Raw genomic sequence first — 9,967 nt, 5'->3', positions numbered from 1 at the left:
TTTCCCTTTGCCTTCTGAACCTGCTTAAAAGTCACCTCTTTAGACATTTCCTCTCATCCTAAAGCAGCCAACCAGCCCCTCTGTCTATTATCATCCTATTCCAATTCTCTGGGAAGCAGCTGGGCATAGCGGCTGGCACCTATAATCCCAGGGACTCGGGAGGCTGAGGCAGGAAGATTGCAAGTTTGGGGCCACTCTCAGCAATTTAGCAAGACTGAGTGACTTCGTGAGACCCTGCCTCAACATCAAAAAATAAAAAGGGCTGGAGACGTAGCTCCATGGTAAAGCACCCCTGGAATCAATCATCGGTACCAAAAAAAAAAAAATAAATTTTTTTTTTTCCTTTTCATTTAATTTGGTTTTGATTAAAATTTAAGGTGTGACATATGGCTACTCTGTTGGACAGTACCCAATTCTAAACCATAAACTTCAATAAGGTAATTTAAATATCGACTAAATATAAATAAATAGAAGTACAAGTCATGGGGAAGAGATGATTCATTTTGGCAAGGGTAGGGGGAAAAGGAGGTGAGAGAAAATTCCTTAAAAATTGTCATGTGAGGTTAATAGTTGAAGGAAAACAAATGAAGGGCGGAAGGAGCTTGAAGAGGAGGAAATAATGAGAGCCAAGACAAGGATGTGGAAACTCAGCTCTGAGATGTTAAATGGCTATCCAATTCCATACTATTCAGTTTTGTTTTTCTTTTGAAATACTGGGGGTTGAACCTAGGACTTCTCACATGCTAGACAAAAATGTTCTACCATTGAGCCGCATCCTCAGAACTTCATACTTTATTGTGAGACAGGGTCTCTATAAATTACCAGTCTGGCCTTGAAATTGCAATCCTCCTGCCTCAGCCTCCTGAGTAGGTGTGTTGTTTGTTTGTTTGTTTGTTTTTGGTATCAGGACTGAACCCAGGGGTGCTTAACCACCGAGCCACATCCCAGCCCCCTCTTTTTATTTTAATTTTTTAAGACAGGATCTCACTAAGTTGCTCAGAGGCTCACTAAGTTACCAAGGCTGCCTTTGAACTTGTGATCCTATTGCCTCAGTCTCCCAAGCTGCTGGGATTACAGGCCTGTCCCACTGTGCCTGATGGACTTGCTCCTTAACCCAGCTCCACAACTAGGGACTTGCTGCAGCCACCCCACTATCTGTCAGTCTCCCCCTCATTCCCACAATCTACATCAAACCTCTGTCTCTAGCCTGATATCCTGCACGTCCCTTCACAGTGGCCTCTCTACCTGCGACAGCCCTCTTCCCAACCCTACCACCCTGAGCTGGAGATTTTCCTTTACTTATACTCTGATTTAATAAAATATAATGATATTCATTTTTCCAATCATACAGGTAGGTATAAAAATTACAAATGATCCATGTTTATCATGGATAATAATATATAATATAATATAACATATAATAATGAAGCCAGAATTGAGGACAGGCAGTTAGTGTAGAATAGGAAATCAGGTCTAATCAAGAAATGGAGGCCACCAGAGTCTGGGAAATTGGAAACTGACCCTGGGAGATTGGAATGTCAGTGTCTCAGGTGTCCTTTTGATCACCAAGATTACCTGCCTAACTACCACTCTCCAAATGCTGCAGGCAGGGAATTGCTAATTAATGTCCCCTGGGCCCCCACCTGAATCCTCCCTGTGGCCCTTCCCCCTGCCATCTGCTGTTCACCTTCTTTGGTATGTCACCACCAACTCCTGGTCCTAGTCACCTAGGCAGGAAGGAGAGATAAGGGGGGAAAGAACAGAGCAAAGAAGACCCTAATCTATAAAAGATGTAGGGCATACTCACTTCTTGGGATTCTAGAACATCAGCCATGGCCCCCTTCTCCCTCCCAGGAGAAGTCTATGTTACTACTTTTAAATAAAACCTGTTTAATATGGTTGCCTCGGCGTGCTTCTCTAATGTTCAAACTTCAAGCAGAACTCGTCACCGGTATACGGTGGTATCAATAATATGGTATAATAATAAATAATGTAATATGTAATTCTAAGAACATGCTCAAGCGACAAATATCTATGAACTATCTGTAATTTATTGACATTATTCTATTCTTTTGGGGTCTACCAATGAACCAAAGACTTCGGGTATCATGTATCTTAAATCTAACTAGAAGATAAATGAATAGAGTTAGAAAAATACCAAAGCATAATTTATTAGTATGTTTGCAAGGTGACGAGTGCTATTATAAAAGAAAGCCAAGGCTCAGGGAGGCTAACAGCTTGCTCACAGTCACACAAGTTGTGTCAGTGCAGACAGCCAGCTCTCATGCATGAGTGAACAAGTAAGAGAGAAAGGGATTCAGGTAAGGAAGCTAGGGAGGCAGAGCTGGAGAGCGGAAGGTATACGATTCTAGGTAACGTGATCAGGTGTGAACAGGGTTTCTACTGGCACTGAGAAGGTACTATTGAGCAAGGCCAAAGAACAGTCAGTCACTCCAGAAAGAGCTTTCTGTGAAGAGGGAAGAGGGAGAGCAAAGGCCCTGTGGCAGGAGAGCGCCTGTGTGTTGGGAGAGGCTGGTGAGACCCCACCAGAGTGAGGTACATGCTGAGGAGTAAGTGGGGAAGACGGACATGGGGCCTCAGGAGCCACTGTTTGAGGACTCTCTTTTCTCCTGTACCTTTCACTCCACATGAAAAGAAAGGAGTGTCCCTGCAGGGGCATGGGGTGACAGGACTTAAATTCCTTGGAGAAGAATGCTGCAGCTGCTAGGGTGAGAAGCTAGGAGGCCTGTGGGGAGTCTGTTGTAGGAATTCAGAAAGGAAGGGATAACTGGAGGTGACAGAACATCATCCAGCACTCAGATGCTGCATGTTCAGAAGGTGCAACAAACACCTTCCTGTGGGATTTGAGAAGAGGAAGAACTTAGAGGTGACTTCAAGGGATTTTGACCTAAGCTAAGAGACAAGAAGGGAAACACTGTATCACAGGTATTCCAGGAAAGATCTGGGTTTTGGACAGGTTGCATTCACGGTATCTTCTGGACCCAAGTAGAGATGCCTGGCATTTAGGAGGGAGATCAGGGCTAAAGATACACATTTGGGAGTCATTGGCTTCGAAGTGGTATTTGTAGTCAGGTGCAGTGGCGCACACCTGTAATTCCAGCTATTTTGGAGGCTGAGGCAGGAGAATCAAAAGTTCAAGGTCAGCCTCAGCAACTGAGCAAGACCGTGTCTCCAATAAAAAACAAAAAGGGTTCAGGATGTGGTTCGGTGGTAGAACGCCTGAGTTCAATTCACAGTATCACGGAGCATGGTGGGGGAGGGGGAAAAACAGTATTTCAAAGTCATGAGCCTGAATTAGATGCACAAAGGGATGCCTGTGACTGAAGACTAAGTCCCGGGCCTTCTGCCATGAAAAGGAAGAAGCACCAGCGCACAACTGGAAGCAGACTAAGACAGTAAAGGGAAGAGGACAAAGTAACAGTAAACGGGGTCCTGGAAGCCAAGAGAAGCAAATGCACCTGGCAATCATCACAAGACAAGCTGTAGCAGCAGGAGTTGAGATATCCCCACAGCACCAAGCAACCTGGAGATCATGAGTGACCTGAGAATGTTACCGAGTATTTATTTCAGTAAAAAAAAAAAAAAAAAAAAAAAAGTTTTTTAAAAAAGTTTTTACTTCAGTTAAAAAGAAAACAACATTAGGAGACAATTGGAAACAGGGAATGCTTTCAAGTTTTACAAACAATGAAAAATGAATGAGGACAAGTTAGAGAGTATGATCAAGAGAGAGGCTTTTTTTTAATGAGAAAATAACTGTGTAGTTGTGTGATCTGTAGATGATCAAGAAGAGGAAGAAAAATGATTGAAGAAAGGGAAATTTTACTGAGGAACGGAGGAATCTGGTGCCTAGTTAGAGGGTTTGTAACAGGCGTTCACTTGATGCTTTGACTGTATCCCTTGTTGCTTTGAAACTTACATGTTTTTTTCTTTTTCCCAACCTTTTCCCTGACCTCCTCCCTCATCTTCTTTTCCCTGATTTTCTCCTTCCTGATCTCCCTAATCTCATTTACTCTGAATCAGCTCTTAAACGCCCCCTGTTCTCCATGATGGGCAGAATCACAGCCTTTGGGACAGGCTGAGTTTCTCCTTTGCTAGAAAAACAATAAACTGTCTTTTTCCTTTTTCTCAAAACTGTGTCCTTGTTATTGGATAAGGATAAGGATCAAGCTTTCGGCAATAAATTTGGAACCCCAAATGGGACCTTAGAGCAGCCCCAGCTTCAGCTTTCTTGAACAGGTCTGGCTGTCCAAGTGACCCCCACTTCCATGCTGGGAATACAAGTTCGTTGAGAGCTGACCGCTGGAGAAATTGGGAGATGGCAGGAGTTTGCCTTGAACCAAATCAGATGAGCTGTTCCTATGAGTAAAGGAAGGGACTCGGGGACGGTCCCAGCAGCTGCGGAGGTTTTTTTTGCTTTGGGGAACTCCCACCTTCTCTCCCTGAACTGCACAAGTTGTCCTATCAGTTACTCTACTTTGAGAAAAAGGAAACTGAACTCAGGAAAAGTCGCAATGCCCTTGGCCATTTGGGAAGCCCCCAGTGTGCACACCAAGACCCTTGATTCCATACACCTAGTTCCTCTTTGTGGGACCATCTGGTCCCTCTTTCTGGTGACATCTTTGGCACCAGTGGTGTAGGAGTCACAGTTAAGTGGGACTCGAGAACCTAGGGATATGTACTCCCCTCTGATCTGTTCTAAGTTCTCATCTGTTTGTTGGCCTTGGGCTTGGGAATTCACTCTGGTTGTTTTCTTTGTATCTGCTACTGCCCCTTTTAAGACACGGGCAGTACTGCAATTGATTCTATAGGTTGTCTCTTGGGAATGATCTTGGCTGTTCAATTTTAAGGCTCCCATCTGTTGGTCATGATTTTGGGCCTCCTCTCTGTTTGTCTCTCTGTGTGTTTCATTTTTGTACAATTTTGCAATTGGAGTTGGTCTGTCAAATATAGAGTAAGTGGAAGAATTTGTAACTTGCAGGTCTGACTGTTTTAAAGGTTTCCATCTGTCAGTCCCCATTTCGTTGATCCACTCTTGTCTGTTTTTTTCTGTTGTTGTTTTTTATTTTTATTTCTTTATTTATTTAGGTCTGTTATTGGCCCTTTAAGAAATGGGCCATGCTGCATTGATCTTACTGATAGTCTCTTGAGCAGAGAGATCTTGGCTGAATGGGCCACCTATAGGGATAAGCCTGTCTAAGAGAAAGAGGGTTTACTGTAACACAATCTGATCTTCAAATGGTTTTTCTGGATTATTACACAATCTTGACATTGAAGTTGATCTGTCAGGGTTAAAGTATATGAACAAGATTCTGTCAGGCTGGGGTTGTGGCTCAGTGGTAGAGCACTTGCCTCGTACCTGTAAGGCACTGGGTTCGATCCTCAGCACCACATGAAAATAAATAAAATAAAAGATATTATAAAAAAAAAAAAAGTATTCTGTATATGCAGACATTTATGCAGTTGCATGATAGGGGGTCTGAATCATCAGGAACTAAGTTGAAGGTGCCAAAAGATGCTGCCTCTGTTGTGTAAGGATAGAAGGACATCAGAAGAAAGTGCACTCCCAGCACTATTTCTCAGCCTGGTGCCAGGCAGCCACTGATCATCTCGATCATCTCGCTGTGGTCAAGGACACTAACCTCAAACTGGGGGGAAAAAAAACAGAAAAGCTACCTGTGCTGTAGGAGGCTGCTGGTCACAAAAAATGTGGTAGTAGGCTCCAGCACTGTCAGTTCATGATCTGGGGACAAGAATAGTCTACCCTTTAAGATCTGACAGGAGACCCCCATTTGGCCAGGGAACATTCATCACTTGGGGTAAAGCAATTTTTTCTATAATAGTATCCCAATAGTATCCTACCAAATTAAATGCCTGGGGAGACTGGCAGAATAAATAACTGCACTCAGAAAAGAAAAAGACAGAAATGAAGATCAACATGTGTTTTGAGGCAGCCTCGGCAAAGGGATCTTTCAGGAAGCCTAAAGAAAAGAATGGAAAGGGTCTTCTCCATTGCCTATCAATACGCCTAGTGTTAAAAAAAAGGTTCAAAAGGAGCCTCTAGATACCATTGACAGTGGGGAAGTCACTTAAAGTGGATGGCATTGTGATAATGATTATGGAGACAGGTCAGGCTCAAAAATATCCTGTGAACCAACCCCTTCAATGCAATCTGGGAGAAAAAAAGATTAAGGCACTTTCTTGTAGAAGCTGAATTGTCCAACTCTCTCCTGGGATAAAATTTGTTGTGTAAATTAAATGCACAAATAACATTCATAAGGATTAGAATATGAATTCATATTCATATTCATATGAATTTAAGAAAGGGTCCAAAACTAGAAAAGATAAAAGAAGGTTATAGGTATGGAAATATATTTTCATAAGGAAAATTAGAAGGTAAAAGAAATGTTTCTGGATGAGAAAGTATTTTGTCCGGTGAAGTAATATTCTTGGGCTAAAGTCCAAGATGAAAGTGGATAAAACTATGGATGGAAAGCAGCTGTGAAAAGTTAAGTATGACACAGAAGGTCTGTGGAAGGTAAATCTCAAAAGTTTGCATTTGTGATTAAATAGGCTATAATTAGCACAGTTACTTATTTTTGAACTTTAATGTACTGATATGAAGCAAAGTCTGAAACATTGATCTGTTTTTATCCATTGAGATAATTTTCTTGTATTTGTTTGGTTTTAATACTTGAGGAAACTAAGTCTTCAAGGAATTAGAGTTTGTACCTGTTTTATGATTATTTTGTAACTGGTGAAACAAACCGTTAGTTTTAACAATATAGCTGAAACCCTAAATACATGTGACTAGGTATATGTATGCCTCTGAGAACTCATTTCCTGAGCCTTGTCTAAGTGTTCTGTGAAAGTTTAAATAAGTTTACTGGCCAGATAACCAATAAGGACCCTCTTTTATACATGGTATCTGACTATCATTTGAAGACTTGTCTTATATCTGTTTGCTTTGACCAAGTCAAGTTCTGATCATTAACACTGTTTTCTAAACATATAAGAGATTTAAGGTTATCCTTTGATTTTTGTTAACCCATGCAGACTTGTGATTGCTGTTAGCATACACTCTGGACTCTAAATTGTACTTTAAAAGTTAAACTTAGTTAAATGTAAAGCTTCGGAGAACACTTTGCCAAGTTGATGTTCTCTAAACTAAAATTAGGTGTAGCAAGTCTTGGGTTTGGATGGAAATAATAAATTTGGTTGGTATTTATTCATGTTTTTGATGTTTTATAGCTGAATAAAGAAAGTAATCTGATGTCAATAAGTTATATATACAATTTTGTGTTACTCTTCACACCGAAATTGGAATTTAAATGTATTTTTGGAAGGTAGTAAGGAGAGCCTGATCTGTTTAAAGATGGTATTGTAAAACATGGAAGCATTCTGCCACTTTTTTCCACAAAAAGAAAGTTAAAAGCTCTCATAGCCTGTCTTTGATTCATGTTTTCAGATGTAATGCTGTATCCTGTTAGTTGTGAAGAGCCCCCCTAACCTTACCTGATATAAGCTCTGCCTCCCATGTTACTCCATGTTAGAATGGTTCCAAAATAGGCTGGACTTCAGCTCATTTAAAGTTGTGTTCAAAAGATTGATTTTTGTTGTAAAGATTACTGTGGTCCCACACAGGGAATATAATATATAACTAATGGTTCAAGATTATAAAGTCACTTGTCTTGGTTCATAGCTATTACACAAACTGAAGTTTTTGCTGTTAATGTCATTTTGTGTTTTCCTTGTAAACTTCACAATTGCTGCCTGTTCTAACTGTTGCCCAATTAAATGAAAGGGGAATCTGTAAAATTATAGATATTGAAATTATAATCTGTTACTCCCACTTTAAAACTGGTGGAACTGGTTTGCTGGGTGTTTAAAACCAAAAACTTGGAGACCAAAGTCAAGGAAGTAAAAGGGCCAAAGAAAAAGCAGCCAATATTTTGGCCCTTGCCCTCTAAAGTCAGCCAGGATGCTGACGGTACCCTTCTCTAGGCCCTGCAACTCTGGTGAGTCACCCAATCTGCTGATCAGCCAGATTGAGAGGGCCCTAGAGAACAGGAAGCCACCAGTGCACATTCTGCAAAGCGGAGGGTCTTTGGAGATAGAAATGTCCCTGATGCTTCCAAGTAAAGCCACATATGATCAGCCAGACCCTGATCCATCCTGGCAAGTGGCACCACTGGTAGAGGAAAGCTAAAGGAACCAGGAGGCTTCCCACATGTCCCCAAGAGTGATCTCTGAGGAACCTCAGCTGACTCTTAAGAGTAGATAGGAACAAGGTCAGTTTTGACCAACTTGGTTTTAAACACCTGGCAGGAAAGTCTAGCCTGGGCACAGTCCTACATGGACTTTTAAAAGGAAAAACAAAGGTTTTTAATATAACTTAAGATGTGCACTTGTGTCAGCCCTACCAAAAGTAAGTAAAGCTGGAGGCTGTAAGGGAAGGGTTCTTTGTGAGAGTGCCTAATAATAATGACAAGAGTCACAAATTTGTCCTGAGTTAATTTCAGTCTGATTTCATAGAACTACAAATCTTCCTACCCTCCTATGCTGATGAAGTTGATCTGTTTTTCACTGATATGATTTTCACTGATATGATGTCCTCATGGTTTTCAGAGACTGGCTGGAAGACTTGTTTTTGTGTTGCTTATTCACAAAAAGAGTAATACTTTGCTGTCTTGTTTATTGTTGTCTTAGCATGATTCCTGCCCAATGTATGCCTTGACTCGTCACCTGCCATCCGCCACTGTGGACCTCTGTACTGCTCTGATGCTGAATGCCCTTAACTGTTCAAGCTCCACCTGACAGAGAGCAAGGGCTTTGGGTTACTTGCCCCAACTTCGTCCCTTTCAGCAGTAAGTAACTTGGACACGTCACCCACTTTCCATAGACATGGAAGCTAGAAATTGACAGGGGGAAATGTAACAGGGGTACACTTGATGCTTTGACTATATCCCTTGTTTCTTTGAAACTTACACATTTTTTTCTTTTTCCCAAGCTTTTCCCTGACCTCCCCCTTCATCTTCTTTCCCCTGATCTTCTCCTTCCTGATCGCCCTAATCTCATTTACTCTGAATCACCTCTTAAAAATCCCCTGTTCTCCTTGATGGGCAGAATCACAGCCTTTGGGACAGAAGTCCCCTGTGTTTCTCCTTTGCTAGCAAAGAAATAAACCTTCTTTCTCCTTTTTCTCAAAACCATGTCCTCATTATTGGATTGGCATTGGGGACAAGGACCGAGCTTTCGCAACAACTCCACTGCCTATCTCAACAGAGATAGGAATTTGGGAATAAAGGGAGAGACACTGAGTCCCAGCAGTGCCTATAAAACACTGAAATGCAGAATACACCCATGGACAATTGCAGTACCTCAGGGACATGCCCTTGGCCCATGTCCTTGTCACATGAAAGCAATGCACCAAGTGCAGGGAAACTGGTGTGGGACTGTGCAGCTCCCCCTGGCTCCTCTTCTAGTCCACGTCCTTGCGACCCTCCCCCTGTAAACATCAACACCCCACCAACGGGGTGCTGTCCCTCCCTCTGGAGATGGTGGCACTCTCCCTTGAATTATTCCTTGCTTTACCCCAGAAGCATCTCTCTCTCTCAAGGTGGCCCTCAATCTCCCTTGACTTTGTGTCTACCTTTCTAAGTAAATCTCTGTCGAGGCCTTTGCCTGGACTGTGCTGAAATTCTTTTCCGTCTCACATGCCAGGAATCCCTGCTTGTCCTGAGCCAAGTTCCCGCAGCTCTCTGGGGACTCCTCGGCCCTTCTTCAGAGAAGCATAGTCTCACAGGACAGTCTCACATGCACACACTCTCAGTGGATCTGTTTATGGAAGCTCTGGGTTGATGGCTTCCTTGGCGAAGTTAGAAATTGATCAAAAGCTCACAACGGGAACAGGAAAAAGACCTGAGGAAAGCTTTACGAGAGTGGATGC

The sequence above is a fragment of the Sciurus vulgaris genome (assembly GCF_902686455.1).
Source record: "Sciurus vulgaris genome assembly, chromosome: 6".
NCBI classification, from domain to species: Eukaryota; Metazoa; Chordata; class Mammalia; order Rodentia; family Sciuridae; genus Sciurus; species Sciurus vulgaris.
Note: the sequence above shows the minus strand (reverse complement) of the source record.